This window comes from Bos indicus, chromosome 11, assembly GCF_029378745.1.
Source record: "Bos indicus isolate NIAB-ARS_2022 breed Sahiwal x Tharparkar chromosome 11, NIAB-ARS_B.indTharparkar_mat_pri_1.0, whole genome shotgun sequence".
Classification (NCBI taxonomy): domain Eukaryota; kingdom Metazoa; phylum Chordata; class Mammalia; order Artiodactyla; family Bovidae; genus Bos; species Bos indicus.
Genome location: NC_091770.1, coordinates 81,607,938 through 81,631,839, shown reverse-complemented (window position 1 = coordinate 81,631,839; position 23,902 = coordinate 81,607,938). Strand labels below are relative to the sequence as shown.

At 46.1% G+C, this 23,902-nt stretch overlaps 1 protein-coding gene across 4 annotated transcripts in view; it reads right to left on the bottom strand.

Moving 5' to 3' along the window:
• Positions 1-23,902, bottom strand: part of CYRIA (CYFIP related Rac1 interactor A) — a 102,536-nt gene that overhangs the window by 78,206 nt on the left and 428 nt on the right. Inside the window, exon 1 of one of the 4 annotated variants that reach the window (XM_070799109.1) lies at positions 1-23,902. This exon is cut by the window's left edge and continues 8,527 nt beyond it. The exons of the other annotated variants lie outside the window; for them this stretch is intronic. The gene's annotated coding sequence lies outside the window, so the exon portion shown is untranslated. 4 annotated transcript variants of the gene reach the window in all.

The following is a 23,902-nucleotide window of genomic DNA, read 5'->3' as shown; positions in this document are numbered from 1 at the left end:
CTCTTATATTTCCCTCTATCTAAAATAGTCTTCCCTCCACTCCATCTCCTGAAATCCAAATCCTAGTCATCCTTTAAGACCAAACTCAAAAGCTACATGCACATGGTTTCAACACTGACCCCCAAGGAAAATCTCTCTGTCCTCCGAGCTCCCATAATTTTACTGTATCAATCACATTCTTTTGTGATAACAGATTCTGTATAAGTCTTGCTGTACTCCTTAGGCTAGAAGAAGAGGGCAGAGGACAACGCGATTGACTTAGCAGCTTTATTCTATCTCGATCAGTCCTGCACACAGTAGGTGCTCATTTATGTTACGTAAGTGAATCATCCATGTGAAGATGTCTCAAGACTGCAGACATGCAGCTATTTTGTGCAGGCACAGCTATTTAAAGAGATCAAATGAGTACAGCCTAGAGGCGCATCATGAAAGGACCATGTGGTATGCAGAGGAAGTAAGCTGGGTGGGCTGGGGTCAGAGGTGGATGACGCTAATGACCTCCTTGAGGATAAATCCAATGGTCAATTCTCAGCCTGCATCTTTACTAGACCATCAGCAATTCTGCATGATTGAGTCATCGTTCCTTCTAGAAAATCTTAGGAGATCACAGTCTCTTATTTTTCTTCCTAGTTAATCTCTGTCTCTCCCTGTCTCCTTGGTTGGTTCCCTTTCTTTTTCTCTAGAACTCTTGACATTGGCATTCCCTAGGACTCACATCTTTAGTCCTCCTCTTCCTTATCAGGACTCATGCCTTTAGTGACCTCACCTGGCTTCACGGCTTTCAAGTTGTCTATATTTTGATAAATCTTAAATGGGTATTTCCATCTTAGACCTCTTCCTTGCTTGCACTAACCACAGTCTGCTCAAACGCCACACCTGGATGCTGAATTCAAACTTAATGTGGCCCCACAATGAACTCCTCACTCCTCCCTGCTCCCTAGCCTACTTCATCCAGTCTTTCTCATCTCAGCTAATGACATTTCCATCCATCCAGTTTCTTAGCACAAAACATTGAGTCATTTTAGCCTCCTCTATATTTCACAGCCCACATCCAACCTTCCAGAAAGTTCTTTTGGCTTTACCTTTAAAGTACATCCAGCACAGATCCAAATGTATCCCCTTACTGCACATTGTCCCATGCTCTTTTGACCTTCTAATAAGCTAGAAGGCAATAAACATTATTTTATTACTTTTGCCTGAGTGATACTAACTTTATTATCTACTTTTTCTCACTAATGTCTCACAGGCCCAGTACATGGAACTCTGCATGGCACAAAGTAGGCATTCAATTAATATTTATCAAATGCATGAATGAATGGTTTTAGCTGGTCATCTCTGAACTGCAGCTTAAACAATAAATAGCATTTAGCCCAGAGAAAGGCAGCCACAGCCAAAAGGCATCTGTAGGCAGGGGGAACAAAAAAGCCAGGGCCTAGAGATAGAACCTTCACCAACATCTTAGGATTTGACAGTGTCGCAAGCCTGCCTGCATGATACAAAACCATGAAAGAAGCAGACTTGAGCAGTTTCCAGCTTATCCAGACCAGCCAAGGATGTTTTCAAGGGACATCAATGGACAGCATGCTTCTTTTCTTAAAAAGACATATAATAAAAATGAAACAAGATATACAAAAGTTGATAAATACTTGTGTAGAAACATCCCTTGTACAATTTTATTTACAGTACACACCTTTTTCCCTACAAAGACTTTATCCCTAGTTCTATGCATGCTATACTATGAGCTTAGTCACTCAGTTGTGTTCAACTCTTTGCAACCCCATGGACTGTAGCCCGCCATGCTCTTCTATCCATGGACTTCTCCAGGCAAGAATACTGGAGTGGGTTGCCATTCCTTCTCCAGGGGATCTTCCGAATCCAGGGATCAAACCCGGGTCTCTTGTATCTCCTGTACCGCAGGCAGGTTCTCTACCTTCTGAACCACCAGGGAAGCCCAGTTCTCTCCATATTCACCCAGAATTAGACATCCTGTAAGTGCATGTTCAGAACCTAGCCCATGTCAGCCCTGCTCCCTGTCATACCTTTGGAGCCCACCCAGGCATAGTGTTTTTAAATGACTTGTTCAATGAATGAGGAAATGAATGACTGCCTTCTGATCATCTCCCACCAGGACCAGTTCCTTGATGTAAGAATATACTCTAAGAAAGAACGCTCCTTGAGACGTGTCTTCAAGGCAGAATATACATCACCCTTCATTTCCACCCAGTACCTTACACTGGAAAGATCTGGTGCCTAGAAGTCAAATTCATCTACATGCAGACCTGGAAGCAGGCAAGGGCACCAGGGCACATCCATCTTCATTACCCTCTGCCAGCATCTCAGCATCTCTACTCTGTTGCTGGGATTTGATCCAAGGTAGAGTTGGTGTGAACCTCTTGGTCATGGTGTCCACCCTGCCATAAAAGGAGGTTAGGACTGGACCCAGAAAGACTCTACAGTCAGTCCTTGTAGTGGAAGGGTTGAGTCAGAGATGACTCAGTGTATGCATCTCTAAAATGAGAATTATCATACCAGGGGGCCACAAGAGGACTGGTAACCCCGTGGAAAACTAGCCTCACTGAGTTCTAGCCATGGATGATCATTTCTCCTCTGGGCACTCTCTGCCACGTTCCCCAGGGAGAAGGGGCTTATCCTGCTATTCAAGATGCATCTGTCCAGCAGGTGCTGTGGCTTAACCACTGTCATCTGGCAGAAGCTTCCTCTTGGCATGTTTTCTTCCCAGATGGTCATGAAGGCACTTGCCATCACCAAACTCAGAAGCTTGATTAGGGGCTTTGGGGCTCTGATTAGAGTCAGGAATTAACAGGGCTGGAGAAATGACTTCCTTGGAGGCCACACTTAGATAATCACATGGAAGATGAATCCAGCATCACTGTACATGGTTTCTGCTACCTTTGGGGGTGTGGTCTTTAACTTGGAATGGGGTCAGTGATTGCCATGGGAAATAAGGGGAAAGTAGAGCAGAAAAATAAAGCAGGATTTTCATAGCTCTGCTGCATACATAAACACATACATACACACACACACACACACACACACACACAAAGACACAACCATTAAGTCTCCTGGAGATCAGCAGCTGATTAGATTTACCTCATCTATCAAGGAAACTGATTCTCAAGGAATCTGGTTAACAGCAAAACAAAAAGGTATAAATTCCCATTGTTTTCATTGCAGGGAAGAAAGACTTGGGTCAGTTAGAACATTCTTTCATCTGAAAGTCATATTTCATCTGAACTTGCAGATGTTCTGGGGACAACTGGCAGGCAAGCAGAAAACATTCATAAGAACCAACATTCTTTTCATTTTTTCCCCAACACGAGGGTACTCTTCCGGCCACTAACAAAAATCACACAAGCCTTATGCCGGGCCTTTATCAGCCTCTAAACTAATGAAGTCCCGTCTTCTTGGCTTGTATTTCTACTCAGCAAACATTCATTGTGAGCAAGGACGAGGAGCTAAGGGTGTGGAATTTGGAGTGCAGGGTTCTGACTTCAACTTAAACAGCCTTAAATAGGCACTTCCTCTCTTGCAGTCTCAGTCTCCTTACAGTATAAAATGAAGCTAATATACGCCACCCATCTCACATGGCTGCTAAAATTTAAGTGAGCTCCCATATTACAGCCCTGGTGCAGCGTCTAATAGAGGCTTGCGAAAACACTGAATCTGAATTGAATGCCTGTTAAGTAAATGCCACTCTGTTATGTGAACCACACGTAACAGAAACTGATTTCAAAGTGGTCGTATTACTGGAAAAGGAGATGGAATACATTCACCGACGATTCTAACATAAGATAAAAACCAGTAAAAACTCAAGATGTCACCAAGAAAATGTGCTGGAGGGTGAGACAAGGCAGAGATTATTTACAGCCAGGGGCATTTGGGAATGTGTTCCAGAAGAAGAGATACTTGACGTAGGAGGATGCCACAGTTTATTTTAAAGGAAAAGGACGGATGGTAGTTTATTTACACTTTAATACATAGAAAAGTCCAAGTCATTATGCTTAGCATCTTTTTTTTGTGGGGGGGAAGTAAGAAAAGAAAGGGAACAAGACCAAGACCTTGTCCCTAGATAATGTATAACCCAATTGGGAAGAGATCATGTGAATATACATATACACACAGTCAAGTCAGCTGTCCCTGACAATTTGTAACAAATGGCTGATGAATAATTCAGAGATTTGGAGTGACTAAAATGTTAAGGCAAGCCACGGAATGTAATCGCAAGTGCCACCAGGTAGCTCTAGTGTTTCCCTCCCCAGGTGTCAGTATTACCATCTGTAAAACAGACCAACCGTGTGTGGCAAAGATGTCCTTAGTCTAGGAAGATAGCTGATGAGGTCAGGGTGGCCAGGCCACTCTCTTATGACCACAAGCAGCTTCACCACAAGCACACCATTTCCTATGTGTGCTGTACACACATTACCGTTTCCCAAGTGGCTATGACATCGAACATTGGAAATCCCTGGTCTAGATGATCTCAAAGAATCCTGCCTGTTTGGTCAACCTATAAAGCAGAGGTCGAGTGTAGCCCTGAAAATGGAGAGGTCTTGAACTGTCTAAAAGCAGAGTCTCAGAAATCCAGAGAAGCTGGTCCATGCACAGGGAGCTAGGGTTCTGGGCACAGCCCTGGCCAGTGAGCTCAAGCCTCATGTGGCTGCTCCATTTAGCAGCTACCATAACCTGTTCCTATGAGCCCCTGAGCCTTAGTTTCCTATTCTATAAAATGCGCTTAAATCATAAAGCGTGATGTCCAGGATTGTTGGGAAGAGGAAGGAAGACCACGCAGGTGGGAATCCTCCTGAAAATCTGTGTCCTTGAACTTGAATGCTACATCAGAGCCACATACAGAATGTCTTCCCCTACTAGCCAATAGATCGGAAAGTGATAAAGATGTAAATAAGGCCTGTATTTTCCCAGCTATTAATAAAACACAGCATTCTAAATGAGCTGCTGTGTCTTGCAAAAACCTGTTAGTGCTGGTGACAAAAGGCTTAGATGCTAAAGTGGATTTTGAAATTCCTGGACGCTCAGGATGAAATTATTTAAATTAAAGGTTAGAGAAAAGGTAACCCTCAATTACAGAATAAAAAGCAAAACAATGTTTCATAATTTGCAGGTTAAAAATGCAATTTACGCTGGCCTCTTAGAAGTTGTCTACTTAATGTCTGACGGGGAAATAGAGGGTGATGTTTATTTACAAGGACCCCCAGAGGGTTGCAGGGCACTCACCTGCCTTTGAACCGGCCCCCGGGGGTCTCCTGAGCCTTCCTGCCTGAGGTTGGCTCTGAGCGTGCTTCTTGAGCTCCACTTCACATGTAGAGGCCTCATGCCTTGGACAAGCTGGTCGGACACTGCCTGACCTGGGCTGTCAGCAAGACACGATCAGGGGCCCAGAACAAGCATCCTTGTGACCGTCCCTTGTGCTATGGGGCAGTGCCAGTTGGAGGCCCCCAACCAGAAGTGACTAGAAGTCCTGCCCAAATGGGAAGCCCAGCGGGCCCCAAGACCCCTTAGGCTCAGGTTTAGCCCACGCGGGGACCTTGAGGAATCTTCCAGTCTCTGCACCACATCAGGGGGCTGTTTGTACAGGAGCATGGCCTCATCCCTTCCTTCCTCTACAGTTCACAGAGTCCCACACCCCAGCCTCAATCAAACACCTCATCACTAGACCAGTCACAGGGAAGACCAGACCGCTGTGCTACTCTGCCTACCACTCTCTCTCCTGTGCCCCGGGCCAAAACCTAAAATCCATCGAGTGTGCTGAGCACTGGCTCTGTGCCAAGCACAGCCCCACTAAATCATCACAGCACCCCCAGGAGGAAGACGCAGGGATTAACACGTGTATCTTGCAGATGTGAACAATGAGGCACAGAGAGGCCAAGTCATTAGCCCAAGGTCACACAGCTGGGGAGGGGAGGATTGGTGTCCACATCTCCCGCTTGGCCTTTGGGCCCGCCCTCACATCTTTGGGCCCGCCCTCACATCCTTGGGCCTTGGTTTTTATTTCTTTAAACAAGATATGAAGAATAATAGTGTTTTGGAAAGCCCCAAAGAGAGACATGACAACAGTCAAAACTGTGGTTATTACTGTCGCTCACAAGGACACTGATCGTGAACAATGCTGGGGATCTTGGGTTATGTCTGCACTCTGAACCTTCTTTGATGTCATGATATGAGTTCCAGTGTAAGGGACAATAAGGCTTCAGAAATGTGATTATATTTGAAGTGAAGAACTAAATTGATAAACCTGTTGATCTAGCATAGAGTTAAAATTCATGCGTTGCCAAATGTTCTCATCTTAAATGGGCTGGAAACCTTAATCCTACTTGATTCTTTGGCTCCAGAGTACTGGAGTAGCTGTGACTCTGTCGAATTATTCAGAGCAGCTAGTCTGTATCCAGTACTTACTATTTGCCAGGCACACTGCTAGGCTTTACCCCTAGCAGATGGGAGTAAATGACCTCAAATTTCTTCTCCTAGAGAGACTACATTTGAATGTCCTGGCACAGTCTAGTCCAGTTGACGTAAATATCAACACCCGATATGAGCTCAGTTCCTACTAGGCCATCAATTATTATTTTACTAAGAACATAACATTCACATCTGGTTTAATAGGTTTACAGTGTCTGGGGTTGTAGAAAGAATATACAGCCTTTCTGGTTGCCATATGGCTTCATGTATTAACACCACCTTCCCTCCCATGGCAGGGGGACACAATCGATACAGGACACGGCCATTTGCCCTTTTTAGGAAAAGGATGTGAGGAGCAGAAGCTTCAAGAAGCATCAGGTTTCTGTCACCTTGCTCACTCTCTTCCCTGTCAAGAGGAGGACACTTTCCAAGAAGCAACTGCCCAGTTAGACTCTGTCTCAGAATGAGAACTGTGGGTCAGCACCATGAAAGCCAAACAGCAGCCCCCTGATGCATGATGTAAGTGAAAGGCTTGTTGCTACCAGCCACTGAAACTTGGGGGTTATTTCTTACTGCAGCAAAACTGACTAATACACCACCTGATGGCATAGTAAGTCATTTCATATTCATAGGTATTATGTTGAGGTCAGCAAAGAAGGAATCAGGTCCCTTCTATGACTGAGGTCCCAAAGACTTAAGAGTGATTAAGTGATGGCCCAGAATTAAACAGCAAAGAGATGTAAGTCATGGGAACAAAACTATATGTTTTATCACTGCTGCATATGATTATAAACAAGATTGGCTCACCTTTCGTGTAAAAATCTCTTTTGCAAACTGCAGATCAATTCAAACACTAGCCAGTCATAAAGATCTGACTGGTCTCTGGGTCAGGTCCTGGTATCAGGGATGATGTAGTCAAAGAACATGATACATAAATTAAAGAAATGCAGAACCGAGTGACAAGGCTTCCATCTTTATTGAACTAAACTGGCAAGCCTCAGACCTTCTGCCCACGGCTGAGAGACTGTTCTCTGGCTAAGGGAAGGCTTCCTGGACTGGACAGTGTAGCCCTGCAGTGGCTTACATGACAAATATCCCCAGAATGCCCATCACAGACCCTGGACCAGCCCCAGGAATGGTGTGTTATTTCACCAGGAAATTCAACATCAGGAGACCCTGACCTTAAAACCTTCACAGGGTGGTAGTCATTCAGAACAGAGGCTCACAGGATCTGACACGAGTGACTAATTCAATTTTCTTTTTCCTATTGTTCAAAATTAAAATCCTATTGTTCTTTGCCTCTGCTTTATTCTCTTCTTTCCCTCTTACTTTCCCTTTTTCACAAAGCTCTTTTCAATGGGGAATGAGTGAGTCACCTTAATCATTTATTTAGACACATTTCAGGCTGGCTCAATGCTCTGTCCCAGCTCTCTGACATATAAGGAAAGCATTCTAGATTCTGCAGCAACTGATCTTTTCACCAGAAAGCTCCATTTTAAACAGCTATTTTTGGGGGGATCTGACAGAGCTGGCATCCTACATGCTTTTACAAGATAATAATTCACACTTTTGGTTTCTTACCCTGACCAGAGCAAGGTTGACTTCTGACACCTCCCACGCCCTACTTATCCACTGGTGCTGTTTTCATACAAAACCCAAGTCCTTTCATATTCTGAGCAACAATCCTGACCCTTTTCTTCCATTTTTATAATGTTGGTCAAAAAACAATCGGCCCCACGGTGTTTAGGTAAATACATACATGTGTACACTTCTAAAGCATTGCACTGAATTGCAAAAACCAGATGCTAATAAAAAGTCAGGAAAAGCAGTTCTGAAAGCTGGAAGAAAGCCCAAACAGGCAGTTAGAGACATAGCAGGAGCAGCAAAGTTTACAAAAATTAAGTTGTGAATGAATATTAGATGTGATCCAAACCTCTCACCAGGTCCCTCATTGCTAACAGAGGTCTCTCACAGCCCTGTGAGTAACTCCTTGCAATTTGTACAGACCTTTTCATTTGTTGGCAAAGCTTGTTATGTTCCTAATATCCCTGGGAGGGAAAGCTGAAGATCAAGTCCACCAGTGGGTGAGGAGATGGAGGCTCTGAAAGGCTGTCACTCACTTTACACAGATCACTAGCAGGTACAGAAGTAAACCCCCAGCCCTTTACTATCAGATACAGTGACTTTTTATTTCCCCACTTTTATACCTCTGCAACATGCATTTGAAGCCAGGTCATGCAAAGGGTCTTATCCCCTGTGTTTTGAAGTATGGTTTCTCTAGCAAGGCGCATAAGGAATGTGTTGATATGCTGTGTCTACGTGAGCACCTGGTTTGATGCCTGAGCATAGCCCAATGTCCAAAAAGAGTTGCTGAATAACAATAAGACATCCAAATAACAAGAAAAATCTTTGCTTTTTCTTTTTTTAAATTTTTAAACTAACCCATCCTCTGACACACCAGTGAGGAAAAAATCACTCCCCCCAGCATCCCTCGTTAATGAACAGTCATTTCCAACTATGTCATACACACCTGGACACACACACACATCTGGCTGGAAACCCTCTTTCATCACTGCCTTGTTGAAAGGCCATAACAGCTTCCAAGTGATTTCAGAACATCCTCCAGCCTCAATATCCACGAATTGCAACCCTACCCCCTCAAGAATCCAACCCTAGTGAGTGACTTGGACCAACTGCTCTGAGTTGGGACAGCTTTGTCCTACAAGGATCCTGAAGATGCAAGATTCGAATTAGGAGCAGATATGAAAGTGGGAGGGCTTCCCAGGTGGTGCTAGTGGTAAAGACCCCACCTGCCAACGCAGGAGATCTAAGAGATGCGGGTTCAATCCTTGTGTCGGGAAGATCCTCTGGAGGGGGGCATGACCACCCACTCCAGTATTCTTGCCTGGAGAATCTCATGGACAGAGGAGCCTGGTGGGCTACAGTCCATAGGGTCGCTGAGAGTTGGACACAACTGAAGTGACTTAGCACGCACACACTCATGAAGGAGCTGCCAGCGGAGGGGAGGTCCCTGACCTTGACATGCCATGGGAGACCCAAGGCTTCCTCTCAGCCCTCTTCTCACCCCTGTTTTAGCTGATTTCCTAGGTGTTCTTTCTCTGCCTCAGAAGCAGCCCAGGCCCCTCAGAGACCAGCGTGGAGCTCTGCAAGGGAAACTCCCTACCAGGGAGAATGCTCTTTTCTTTCCTGAAAGGTCTCCAGAGACAAGGCCTTCCAGGTCCCTCTGAGTCAGCAAAGTGATGAGTGGAAAGTCCTGGCTGGACTCCCGACACGCTCTGAGGGTTTCACTCTGAGGCTTTCTCAAGAGCTCCTTGCTCAGCCTGCGGTCACTCTCTGTAAACACTGGTCCCCAGCAGAGATCTGGGCAGCCCCACTAATCCCGGGACTTTCTGGTGAAGTGCTCTTCCTCTGGACTCCAGTTAACACTCTCCTCACCACAGTTTCCACTTCCAGCTTTTTCCTGCCCCTTCTTTCTTTCCCTGGCAACTCTTTGATGGTTGTCCAAAAAGGAACTCACTAATTGGGAGTTCAGAAGCGGCATGCATTCAAAATTCCCATGTTATCCAGAGAATCGCAAATAAACTTTTCATTAGCATTCTTGGCTTTTAGAAAAAGGAAAGGAATATATAAAAAAGAATGCATATATATGTATGGTTGAATCACTTTGCTGTACAGCAGAAGTAATACAACGTTGTATGTCAACTATATGCCAATAAAAAAATCAAAACTGAAAAAAAAAAAAGACAAAGAGAAAAAAATGCGCACAGTTATCATTAATGCTGCACTCTCCTTCCAGCCCAGGCCTGGGGCTAGGTGACTTCCCTCCAGGGTGCACAGGCTGGGTGGGGAAAGCAGGCTGTAAAAAGACAGCAAAGGTTCTCAGTTGGAAGGAGAAGCTCTGAAGTTGCTGGCCAGCCCTTGGCTGTCTCCCCAACCTCCCAACCTGCCCACTTGCCTCTTGTCCACTCAACCACAGCCCTGGCCTCTGTGCTGTTCCATCGCCAAGCCGGCATCACCCACTCCAGGTTTTAAAGTCCTGCACTTGCCCCGTGTTCTGAGGTTTTGACTCTCTGCCTGGAACATGTTTCTCTAAGTGAGCTGTGTGGTTCACCCTCTCATTCTCTGCAGGTCTTCCCTGAAGCATCACCCTCTCTGAGATGTTCCTTGATCATCCAACTTAAAATAGCAACTCTTCTCCCTCAAACTCTCCCCACTGACCCCTCACTGTGTACACCTCTCTCTGCTTCATGTTCCTTCATCAACTTGCAACCATCTAACATCATCCTCTGTTTTACTTGGTTGTATTATTTATGGTCCATTTTCCCCCGATTGATTGTAAACTCCATGAAGCAGGGGGTTTGGCTGTTTGGTTCACTGTTGACTCTCCAGGTACTGACCTAAAGAAGTACCTGACTCACTGTGGGTACTCAATAAGTTTTTGTTGAATAAGTGGATGGATGATGGATGGGTGGACGAATTTTAGGTAAATGTAAAACCGGAAGTGAATCTTTGAGGATCTGTTCAGGAAAGGAAAGAGCATATGTAACTCATGTGCAATCTTGGATAAACACATCACCATGATCCCTTCCATAATATGAAGCTAATGCATAATATTGGCAAGTCAGTGATGAGCCATGAAACTAGAACAGGAGTTGGGGCCAGCTCAAATGGGCAAGGATGGTGCAGGCTGATGCAAGATGGGGAAAGACAAGAGGAACCAGGTCTTTCTTCACAACCACCAGACTGGGTTCTGACCGCAGCAGACAGAGACAACAAGGCTGAGAGATGGGTGGGTCAGTTGGGGCTCCATTTCGTGATTCAACATGGGGTACTTCGGTCCTCAGCCAAAGGAAAAATCCCAAGCCCCCTACAAAGCCATACTCCAAAATGTTAACTCACAAAGCAAGCCACAAAATAAATAATAAAATAAATAACTGCATCTCTCTGAGACTTAGTTTTGACCTCTGTAAAATAAAGTCACAACATCTTCTCCCAATAAATGACACAGGCAAGTTTCTAGAACTTGACACATGCATGGCAAAAGTTTGTTATATGGAAATATATTATTTGCGAAGTTTACATTAAGGTAGGGGGCACCATGGGACTCCACTGGAAAGAGACGAAGAACTCCAGCTATGATTGCATTTTCTGAGGCTTAAGTAGAACCATGTCAGGAAAAAAAAAAAAGATTTGATTTTCCTAAGAAAAAAATAAAATTGTGGCCTGGAAGCAGTATGAAGTATGTGGTGTGGGAAAGAGTAGGACTCTGAGAGCCAGACAGTCTTGAATCCAAATCCTGGTGCCCCACTTTCAATCCTATGTCTTAAAGCAAGTTTATAAAACTGTCTTAGTTTCAGTCTTTATCTGTAAAAGAGACAGAAATATATCTACCTTGCAAGGTTGTCTGTAGGGTGAGGAATGTATACAGATAGTCTAGCAAAATAGAACTGATGGGTATTAAAGGCATGCTAAAGATCACAACTCACTGTTACAAATATAATTTAAAATGTGGTAGACTTTGAAACATTAGGGCCATGTCGGTATAGGGTAACCTGTAAATAACTATGTAGAAAAAATAACTCATGCATATATACGATGAAATAGCAAGCTCACTGCTGCTATTTTAGCTGATATGAGGTATTCAAATCATTTCCTGAATTTGAGGTGGAACAGATATATTCGCACAGCCCACAGCCTTACTAGCGGGTTACAGAGTGGACAGGGGGAAAAGTGCCTTCAGACAGGTGGTTCAAAGGGAGGGAAGATGGAGGAGATGCATAGAGCATCTCATTCCCACCCACAGATGCTGACACTCTCGCCCCCAGTCCCATGGGAGCAAGTCTGCAATTTGCACCCATGGAGAAGAACGTTCTCAGCAGCTGCAGGCTGAGGAACCGAGGGACAGCGAGAGACAGATGGTTACAGAAGGTTAGCTGGGTCAGTCGGAGAAGGCAATGGCACCCCACTCCAGTACTCTTGCCTGGAAAATTCCATGGGCAGAGGAGCCTGGTAGGCTGCAGTCCATGGGGTCACGAAGAGTTGGACACGGCTGAGCGACTTCACTTTCACTTTTCACTTTCATGCATTGGAGAAGGAAATGGCCACCCACTCCAGTGTTCTTGCCTGGAGAATCCCAGGGATGGGGGAGCCTGTTGGGCTGCCGTCTATGGGGTCGCACAGAGTCGGACACGACTGAAGCGACTTAGCAGCAGCAGCAGCAGCTGGGTCAGTGGGAGACCTTGGCCCCTAGGGGACTCCCTGGACAGGGCACTCTCCATCACCCCAGATGTCTTCCTGATCCTCGGAAGTGTAGAAGCAAACTCTGCAAGGATTCTCTACCCACTTCTCCCCGTGTTCCTCCCCCACCTTCGCCTCTAGCCTCCTGACTCTCTCAGCTCTGCCTGGTTTTGGCCCAGAAGAATCTGGACCAGGAGACGGGCCCACCGCCTATCACAGGGCAAAGGCAGCTCAGTTTCTCTTCCGTTTCTCTTTCTGCTTCTCTTGCTTTTTGCTTTCACAATCTTTTCCTACCTTCCCCCAACCGATTGCTAAATAACACTGGATGTATTGCTTTCTATTTTCTCTAGTCCTTCATTTTCAAAACCTGTATTAGGCCTTTCTCTTATTTTTAAAGTCGCATCCTCAAATAATGTGCATCTTTCCAAACATGTATAAAATCAGCTTTGACAGCGGTCTGGGTTTCCAAAGCTGAAAGATTAGATATTTCTCCCTAAGAAAACATAATTTAGTTGCTTCCTGCCAGTTAAGCTCTGCATTGCTTTTGTCAGTGGTCATTAGTCCCTGAAATATCAGGGGTCCCTCAGCCCCAGGGACCCTCTGGGAGGTCAGTTCCATTCGTGAGCTACACAAAGGCCAGGAGTCAGACTGAGGGGGAGCCTTGTCCAAAGGAGCTAGACCCAAGTCTTGGCAGCATCTCCTGGGATCTGAAAGGACCTCCAAATCCATGCACTCACACGTGTTCACACTGACACACACACATCTACACACACTCACATACATAGCACATACCATGCACACAATGACACACCATGCACCCTCACACACCCACATACCAGGCATACACTCACACTCATACACGCTCACCCACCGGAGCCCAGGCCTTGTTAATTTATGAAGATCAGCCACTCCAGGGCTGCCCTCCTCTCAGTATGCCCTGGTGTCAATGATGTTTACAACTGCCCAGTGGCTCCCACAGTCCGTGTGAACTGAAGGACTTCAGGATCCCCAAAGTCAAGATCACTTCTCCATTGGGGAAAGCCCCCTGTGCAAGGTCAAGGCCCCAGTTCCTAATATGAGTTACTTCCAAGTGAGTATCTCCTGGTTGAACAGGGTGGGGCCTCTGAGAGAAAGAAACACCAAGTTTTTAAACCATGTCAGACTCTGGAGGAAACTTTCAACCTGGCAAAAGTCAGAATGATGGTACTTTAAGTGTAAACTCCAAAGAGAAAGAAAGTGAGAAAGAAGGAAGAGAAGGTAGGAAGGAGGAAACAAAGGGAGAAAGGAGAGAAGGACAGGAATTAGACGGGTCCCCAGCATCCTTTACCTAAATGCTTTAATTTCAACCCCTTGCCCACACAGGCCATGGCAGGGACCTACTCCATCTCCGTCTCCCTGGGCAGATCTTGCACTGGTCCTGTGCTCTGCAACAGGGCACTCCCTCCCTCCTTTCTTACACCCCCTCACTCGTGCCCGGCATGGCCTTGACCGTAGCCCAGTGATGCAGAGCAAGCCCTGGTGCTGACCATCACCAGCAGGGCAGTGTCACCTGCACGGCTGGGTTAAACATCCTGCGAGCCCTCCCTAGGCAGCAAGGGAGGTGCAGGGGTCAAGGTGAGTCCCACACAAGCCAGGCCACAGCATCAAAGGATCGTGTTGTGAGAGAAGCGGAGAGGACGGGCCCAGAGGAAACCAAAGCAGAGCCTTTCGCCTCCTCCAGTCCACCTTGAGCCAGATGGAAGCTGGAAGGATGAAGTCAAGGAGGCAGATCAACGCTTTTTACTCTCTTTGAGGGCCCCAGCTTCAACTCCTAGACTCTTAGAAAGAAAGAATTAGTTGACTTTGAAATGGAGTTCCAAGGGCCCAGAGAAGGGAGGCAAGGAGCCCAAATCCCTCAACAAATCAAGAGCGAAACCAAGATAAGAATGGAGACCTTCTCACGCCTACTCGGGCCTTTTGACTTCCTCCTGCTCACTCTCCAAGGCCTGCTTCCTCCTCACAAGGCTAAAAGGATGAGTAGGATTGAAAAACTCCCTCGTACCTTCCCCCCAAGGCCGATGACAAAATAATTATAAGCCACTCTAGACCAAAAATTCCCAGCTTAATTTTAGTTCTATGGAATTAAAAAAAAAATACTTGGTCCCCATGAAACTTTGGAACCCATGCTTTAAAAGGTTTTGTTATTGTTTTTTTATTTTGTTTTGTTTTTGTGCCAGGCCTGGTCATTTAATTTATATCCTCTTATTTAAATTGAGGAAATAGAAAACTGGCCACAAAGGCTTTTGATGAGCACACGACAAACCATGTCACCACAGCATCTGGAATCAGGCAGACGTTGGAGGACCCCTCTGGTGTCTCCCCAACACCAAGGGTCCTGTGAGTTCCTCCGGGCTTTCAGAAAGAGAGATTCATAAACGCTTCTTTGAAACCCTTTGCTCAGATGTGCTGCCAAATTCAGAATTTTTCATATTTTAGAAAGGTAATAGAGTACAGATACCATGTTACACGAACCCCCAGCAGGGTCTGGAGCATTCATTCTTCTGATGAAAAACGTATTCATCCCAAGTGGGATAAATGCAAACTAAAAATAGTCTCATGTACCATCAAGCCAGCTTTTGCACCCACATGAGTTATGAAAAAAAAATAAAAACTGCATTTTCAGAGCATTTTGGATTTTCGACTTGCAAATAAGGGAATGTAAGAAAACAGCTTACAGCTCCATTGATTACTTCTGAAGGTGCTCTAGGGCATAGATTTGAAGCCTCAACACTTTAAGGAAAAAATACATATGCATTTACAAAATCAAGGAAGGACAGGATGCAAGCCTGATCATACAGTGGGCGTAATGCTGGATGTCAACTGGAAGTCTTATCCTTGTCACACTCCAGTAAGGAACATGGTCAGGTTCATTTAAAGTATAAAACAAAGGCTTAGGAGCTAGAAACATAGGTCCAGGAGAGTGGACTTGGGTGGCTTTGCCAAGGCAATTCAGGAACGCATCTTTTAGAGAAAGAAGTTCCCTCCTGTTTCCAACCAAAAACAACAAGAGGAGCCAAGGAGGTAGATGAACTTTTCAAACACACTTTTCTCAAAAGATCAGGCAAAATGAAGACTGACATGTTTATTTCTGGCACACTTCAGAGATACTGTGGGTTTGGTTTCAGACCACCTCAGAGAGTGAGTCACCTGAAATTTTTGAGTTCCCAGTGCATATAAATGTTATGTTTACACTAAACTGTAGACTATTAAGTGTGCAAAAGTACTATATCTAAAAAATATACATATCTTAGTTGACAAAATTTAAATTTTATTGCTAAAAAACGCTAACCATCATCTGAGCTTTCAGCCAGTCGAAGCAGTCACATCAAAGATCACTGATTACAGGGGACCAGAACAAATTCAATAATAATGAAAAAGCTTGAAATATTGCCATAATTGCCGAGATGTAACAGGGACACAGGAAGTGAGCAAATGCTGCTGGAAAAACAGCACAGACTTGATTAACTGTGAGTTGCCACAAACTTTCAATCTGTCAAAAAAAAAAAAAGCAATATCTGGAAAGTGTAGTAAAACAAGGTATGCCTGTATTCTTTGCAATATTTCTGGGCCACAAATATTATTAACTTCAGTTCAAAACTTGGAAAACTCAATAAGCTTAAGGGATCAGCCCAAGGGAAAAGGAGGCTTCCACCCAGGTCTGTGGACTTCAGACGCACTCATGCTGCAGCCCTGGGATGCTCCCAGGTAATGTCCATGTGCCCATCTCACCTCTCTGGACCTCAAAGTGTTGGCATCATCTCATTTCTAGGGTGGAAGGTAAAGACAGACCACACTTTGAAAGCACACAGACATGGTTTCAGGTACCAGCTATGCAATCTTCCTAATGAATGATGTGACATTATGCAAGTTTCCTAACACCTGTGGACCTCAGTTTTCCCATCCATAGAATGGGTATATCTGCTTCTAAAGCTCTTTGTGGAAGTGTCAGTCATTCAGTCCTGCGACCCCATGGACCGTCGCTCTTTGTGATCCCATGGACCACAGCCTACCAGGATCTTCTGTCCATGGGCTTCTCCAGGCAAGAATACTGGAGTGGGTTGCCATTCCCTTCTCCAGGAGATCTTCCCAATTCAGAGATTGAACTCAGGTCTCCTGCATTGCAGGCAGATTCTTACCATTTGAGCCACCAGGGAAGTCCTCTAAAAAAATGGATATTAAATGCTCATTATTCAGAAGGTACTGCTGCTGCCTGTGTTTTACTGGGGAAACACGAGACTCAAGAAAGATGGAATAACTTGCCAAAGCCCAGGCAGCTCTGAGTGGGTCTTCTCTGCTTCTTTACTCCAGAAGCAGGGGATTTGGCCTCATCACTGCAACTGGAAGATCCTGAGTTTGGATGACACTGGGGATGAGAGAGTTTGATGGTGTGTTGAGGCAGTTGTGTGCTTGTCACTGTTTCTGAGGTCCCACAGCGATTATGCATTTTAATGCATTCCAAAATCCAGAAATCATCAGACTAAATGATTTTAAAATGGTTATTAACTTAAAACAGAGAGCATTCTGCAGGAACCAAAGCATCCTCTACTGACTGGAATATGGAGGACAGACCACATTCAATGTGGTCACAATGTGGAGGTCAACCCTCCACGTTCCAGTTGGTGGACACTCTGGAACGTGGGAGTGAGCTGGTAAGGGTCCTTCCCACCTCTACTGACCTCCTGGGGCCCTTCTGTGTCTCCCTTTTGTCATCAGCCTTGACCTTCAACTATGTATCAGGATGTTCAATCAGACTTGGCCCCCTTTCTACGAAGGAGAGCAAGATTTCTGTGTTCTTTGAAAACACCCAGGGTTCTTTCCACTCCAGCTCTGTTTTTGAAACCTTGCTGACTAAGGCTGCCAGGCTTTGCTTTTTCACCTATCACTTTGGGACAGAAGCTCAAATCATCGGCTAGATGTGGAAGCTCCCTTCTAAGTCACCAAATAAGCCTTCTTGTTTTACCAACAGAAAGTACAGTGGAGAGTCTCCTTTATCCTCAGGGGATCCATCTGTTCCAAGCCTGCCAGTGGAAACCACAAATAGTACTGAACGCTATATATACCATGATTTTTCCGATACACATGTGCCAATGATAAAGTTTATAAATTGGTCACAGTCAGGGATGAACACCAATGACTAATAAAAAAGCAGATCCATTATAACAATCTGATGTAATAAAAGTTATGGAAATGTGGCCTCTCTCTGATGAAAGTACCTTATTGTACAGATTCAATGCCTTTTCCATCTTAACTAAACACTCTTCATGTAGCTGTGACTTTTGCAGTTTGAGGTGTGACAGCAAAACTAGCATGAATTTCTTACTCTAGATCTTATCAACCTCAGCAAAGATTTTTTTTTTCTTTCTTTATTAAGTTGAGAATTTTCACCTTTTCACTGAAAGGAAACACTTTACAATTTCCTTTTTTGGCCCATCCAAATTGCCAGCATCGCTACTCTTGCACATTAGTTCCATTATTAAGTAAAATAAGACTTTCTTGAACAACAGTAATGTGATACCACCAGAGTCTATCCGATAACTGAGATGGGTACTAAGTGATTAATAGGAGGAATATGTTGGACAAAGGGATGATTCACATTGCAGGTAGGACTGAGCCGGAAAGTGCTAGATTTCATCACACTCCTCAGAATGGTGCCCAACATAAAATTTATGAATTGCTTAGTTTTGGAATTTTCCATTTACTATTTTCAGACTGAGGTTGAGAATGGGTAACTGAAACTATGGCTGTGTGCCCACCTGCACAATCACTCTGTCGCGTCTGACTCTCTGAGACCCCAAGGACTGCAGCCTGAGTCTGCCAGGCTCCTCCGACCATGGGATTCTCCAGGCAAGAATACTGGAGTGGTTTGCCATTTCCTTCTCCAGGGGATCTTCCTGACCCAGGGATCGAACCCACATCTCCTGTGGCTTCTGCATTGGCAGGTGGGTTCTTTACCACTGAGCCACCTGGGAAGCCGTAAACTGTAGCTATGGGCCGGGGGCGGGGGGCGGTCTCCTACAGAGAACCGCTCCTCCTCCCCAATGCAGGAAGCTAGGAATAGAGCTGAGTCGTTCACCATCCAGGCTTTAACTTTTCTCTTCCAGGCTTCTTCTCCCTGCAGTGTCAGGTGTGATAGAGGTGTACTGCAGACAACACCCATGGGGAGCAAAATGGACTGTGTTGCAATAAGAGTTGAAACAATGACACTTCCCCACTCCCCACCCCCTTGCACTGCTTTTCTTTATGACATTCTCCAAGCTCCATCTCAGGTGTGTGTTTCCTCCCCTGCCTGTCCTGGAGTGAGCACTACCTGCGGGCAGCGGCAAAACCATCCTGATCCTTGTGTTCTGTCTAGCAGAGCACCGGGCAAGAACCAGTCTCATACACATTTGCTAAGTGAATGAGTGAATGATCCCATTTTTTACGCTTGATCCATCATAAAACTGCAATTCAACTCTTCGGGGGCATCCCATTTCCCCAGTTTCATTTTAAAGATCTAATTATCTATGCCACATAGAATTTTTATTAGAAAGTGAAGTCATTAAACAAGCAGACACCAGACTCAGGCTTTGAGATAATTGCAAATAGAAACGGATCTGTCAGCAGAGTTAAGCTGGACCAGGAAGCATGTTGCCGGCAAACATGGCACCGTTTTCAGAACAATGGGGTCCTTGGGCCAAAGAAATTCAATTTCTAAATCACCCAGGAAAGAAATGCTAGGAGGGGGCCATTCTGTAATCACTTTCCTACCTCCATCTCCCAGCCATGAGTTATACCAATAGACTGAATCCCAACCACCCCTGTATTTGTTGGGCCGCTGACCAGGTTTTCTGACCTTCTTGCTTCTGTCCCCCTATCCCTGGGATGTGCCTGTCATACTTTCCATTCATACGTTCAGTCCGAAAATCAGTTCAATTTATGTCAATGACAAACCGGTAACCCACTCTTAGGCAAAGAAAGCTATTTCAAGCATCATCAAAATTTTCTCTGAACTTGCACATGCCAAACTCCTCTCCTCTTCACCACTTCTAGGAATGACACCTCAGCCAACTGCCAAAAACCTTGATAATGCTGTGATGACAGCAAAACCCCAATAAAGTCTCTAAATACTTACTATGAGCCTGGGTCTGAGTTACAGTCCTGACCGGTCCCACCCCTGTTAAAATCTGCTCCCATGCTCCAAACACAATTATTTTAGGTCACTGACACACCAGCCAAGGAAGATGACAGTGCTGTGTACCTTGGCACGAAGAGCAAGTAGGACCCAGTTTTAAATTCTGGCCCTGCCACTTACTAGTTGCTGGACTCTGCACCAGAGACCTTTGCCAATTTCCTTCACTGTCCAAAGGGCACAAAAAATACTAATATCACAGAGTTGCAGTGATGATTTGAGAAAATGTATTTCCATAGGTAGTGTAACTTAAGAAAATAAAAGGAAACTAAACAGGCCCAGAATAAAAATGTGAAGCACTCATTTCAAAGTGTTGTCTGACAGAGGAGCCAGGGTATACAATGGAGAGAGGACAGTCTCTTCAATAAATCGTGTTGGGAAAACGACAGCCACGTGTAAAAGAACCAAACTGGACCACTATCTTACACTGCACACAAAAAGTAACTCAAAAAATAGACTGAATGTAAGACCTAAAATCATAAAACTTGTAGAAGAAAACATATGCAGTAATCTCCTCAATGGCAATGATTTTTTTTTTTTTTTTTGGAACTTGACACCAAAAAGAAACAGTGGAACTACATCAAAGTATTCTCATAGTGACACGTTTCTTAAACCCAGGGTGTTTGTTGCCGTTTCAAATTTGTTCCCTTTTGAGGACATCAAACACCACGTTGCTCAGCATAGTTTATCTGGTGAGAGAGAACTCAAAGATTAACCAGCAGTGCTTAGAACAGGAGTGTGGGTGATTTTTAACTTTCCCCAATAATGAATCTCTGAAGGCCAGAATTAGATCAAAAAGCTCCCCACCGTGGCTCTAAAAGGACCCAGAGGGCCAGTAACTGAGAACTCCTTTCTAATCAATATAACTAAATAACAGCAAGTGTGAGGTGGGCACCAGGCCAGACCCTATAAATGCATAAGATCATTCACTTCCTAGAAGGCAAGTCTCATTATTACCATTTTACAGGTGCAACAGCCAAGGCTCAGGGAGGTCAGATGCTCTTCCAGGAGCCCACCCCTAGGACACAGCAGTAGGAGAGTTTGAATTTATGAGTGACTCCAAAAGTCCACTTTCTTTCCAGTCACCATGCTGCCTTGGCAGGTAATTCCTGCAGCCTTGGAGAAAGGATTTGACCAAGATGAACTCGGAGCCAGAGGCTACGGTGAGTGGATGAGTCAAAAGCCAGGAAGGAAGGCAGGACTGGCCCCTGCCACAAACCTGACACTGCTCACAGAGCTGAATGAGGGGCTCAGCAACCATCCCCTCTGGCTGGGAGGGCTGGACCGAGGGCTTGCCACGTGGGCAGAGGCAAGAGAATTGTGTTTCAGTCACAAAGCACAGGATGAATGATTCACCCTAACATGGGGGCCGAGTCAAGTCACCATTTCTGGGTCCCCATCACCCTACCTTTTCCTTGATCACCCACCTCTCCTACGGATTGCAAGGCTCTCCTTTCACGTCTGTCTTTACCCTCAGACTACATTCTTTGAAAACAGAAATAGTGTTCACTTTTTAAAATCCCCAGTTCCCCAAACTATATTTGGTACAGAGTATATGCTCAGTTAACAGAAGGTGCATAACTAAAGAAACAGACTGATCCAGCATCAAGTCTGGACCTGCAGACTGGAGAATGCCTCTGATCCTAAGCTTTCACAGATTAATTATTCTTAAATCAATTCTTCATCTCTGAGCAGTGGTTTGGGGGTGTCTTTAACATGGAGACCTCCCAACAGGAAGAGGACATGATGGGCTCCCCAGGCTTTCAATTTTGCAAAAAAAATGTACTCCCTGTAAGCTACTGCATTCCAGCTACAAAAACAAGCCAACTGTGGCCAGGAGGAGAGATGCTATCAACCCCATTTTAAAGGTTAAAACTGAGGTCCACATGAGTGACTGCCCCAGGGCTGGAATTTGACAATGGGCTGCTGACTCCCTGTTTTTTTCCTGCCACCATGACGCTTTTCCAGCTCATTACTAACAGGCCAAGAACACCCGCAAAGTAAAGGGTGGGGGGGCAGGGTGGGGAAGAAAAGAGTGTGTGGTGAAGGGAAAAATAAAAGGGGGGAACAGCTTCTCTGGGAGTGTGTCACTGACAGCTGACAGTTGGTGACCCATGGCCTGGACAGCTCTGAACTCCTCGCCCAGGGTTGGCTTGGGAAGATCTCCTGAGCTCTCCGTGTCCCCGACTCACCCGGCTCTGAGAGTAAAAGCAAACCGAATGCTTCTGGGTGCTAAGTAAAAACAGGAAGTCCCAAGTGGCTTGACTCTCCTCCCAACTTCAGCTCCCCCAACCTGAAGAGTCAAGGGTACACAAAGGACCTTACAGGTAGCTCTCTGGCAGGGGCCTCTGGAGGGGTCTACCGGAGAAACTAGGGAACACCCTTCCCACTCGAGTCTCCCAGCACGAAGGTTTAGGGAGCTCTGTTATCCCTCTCCTGGGACCAGTACCTGGAAGCCTGTGGGGTGGCCAGGGAGTGAGCTGGGTGTTTGCCCACCAGCTCCATCACTTTTCCATCCATTCAACAAAAGCTCAGTGCCCACTATGTGCTGAAAGCAGAGTGACCTGAGGGAAATAGCTCACTCTGAGCTTAGTCTTGGCATCTCCAAGGTGGAGACGGACCCTACACCACAGAACTGCCTTGAAGATGAAAGGAAATAATATCCCGGGCTTCTGCATCACACCTGGGTCTATTATTAGCACTGGGGCCCTGGTGCTATCCACTGTGAGCCCCAGGCTGTGATGCCACAGCCCCCATCCCAGAGCTGGGGGCAGGAGATGGTGTGGCCAGGTCTGTCTCTACCTCTCTCCTCTACCCTCCCCTCACTGGAGCCTGGGGGCCAGGAGGAGGTGAGATTTTGCCAGTCCCCCGGCCTGGGGCCCAGGTTTACGACTGTTTATTTCAGAGCAAATAGAAAGGAGAAATTAGAGCCATAAAAGACAGGACAACAGACCAATAAAAACCAGCTCCCAGAAGAGTCAGAAGAAGGAAGAGAGGCAAAACTGTCACCATAGCAACACAAGACAGTCAGAAGCACGCAGGAAAAACAGCCCCTGTTCTGCCTTCTCTCTCTACAGCAAAGCAAGCTCTTGGACCTCCTTCAGTGCTCAGGGAAAGCCAATGGCCCACCCTAAACCTTGCCCGTCCCCACCCCCCGCACCAACACTCGGGCCCAGATGCCCAGCCTGACCTGGCTGTCAGCCACCCTCCTTACACTGGCCCAGCACACGTCCCAGCCCACGGTCCCAGCCCAGCTTTCAGTGCCCTGGGGACACGGCGCTGTGCAGATGGCCCCGGGCCCGACCAGAGTGATGGTGACTGGAGAGAAGGGGAAAGTTTCTAACAGGGAAGGGAAGGAGGGCCAAAGGGCTGGTAGGGAGATCAAGGCCCTGCATACAGGCTCCAGGACTCTGCCCTGGGTTCCCTGGGGGGAGCGGAGGGGGAAACAGGGGCAAGGGAGGAGAGGCCAGGGCCAGTACTGTTGCCCATCAGTCCTGGACCCTACAGGGGAGGGGAATTCTGGAGAACGCGGGGTGGGGTCGGCAAATGACAAAAGCTCGTGGCCCCAGTCTCTGGGAACGCTGGTCACAAAATCAGGGGAGCCTGGAGAAGGACGCAGGGACCCTCTGGCCCGGTATAACAGAGGCTCTTCAGTCCTTCGGCTGGCAGGCACGACAGGTGTTGCCACCAAACAGCCTGGCTGGCTTGGGACCAGTCTTTTGGGAAGTGGGTCAAATTGTTCCCAAAGCTAAGGATCCGGTGAAGTCCCTTTCTTCAGACTGGGATTCTAAGTGGGGGAGGGGGAGGGTGATGGCAAGGCGGTCTGGGTCCCCGCACAGCTGCGGGCCGTCTGGCTGGCAAATAATCTCCCTGGCAGGTGGCAGCACAAACGTCCAGGTGTGCAGGCCCCAGGGAGCGGGGGTCGTCCCTGCCTCTGGGGGCGGTAGGGAGTGGTGGGGAGCCGGGTCTCTGGTGGTGGGAACGGGGAAGCAGAGTTGGGGGTCT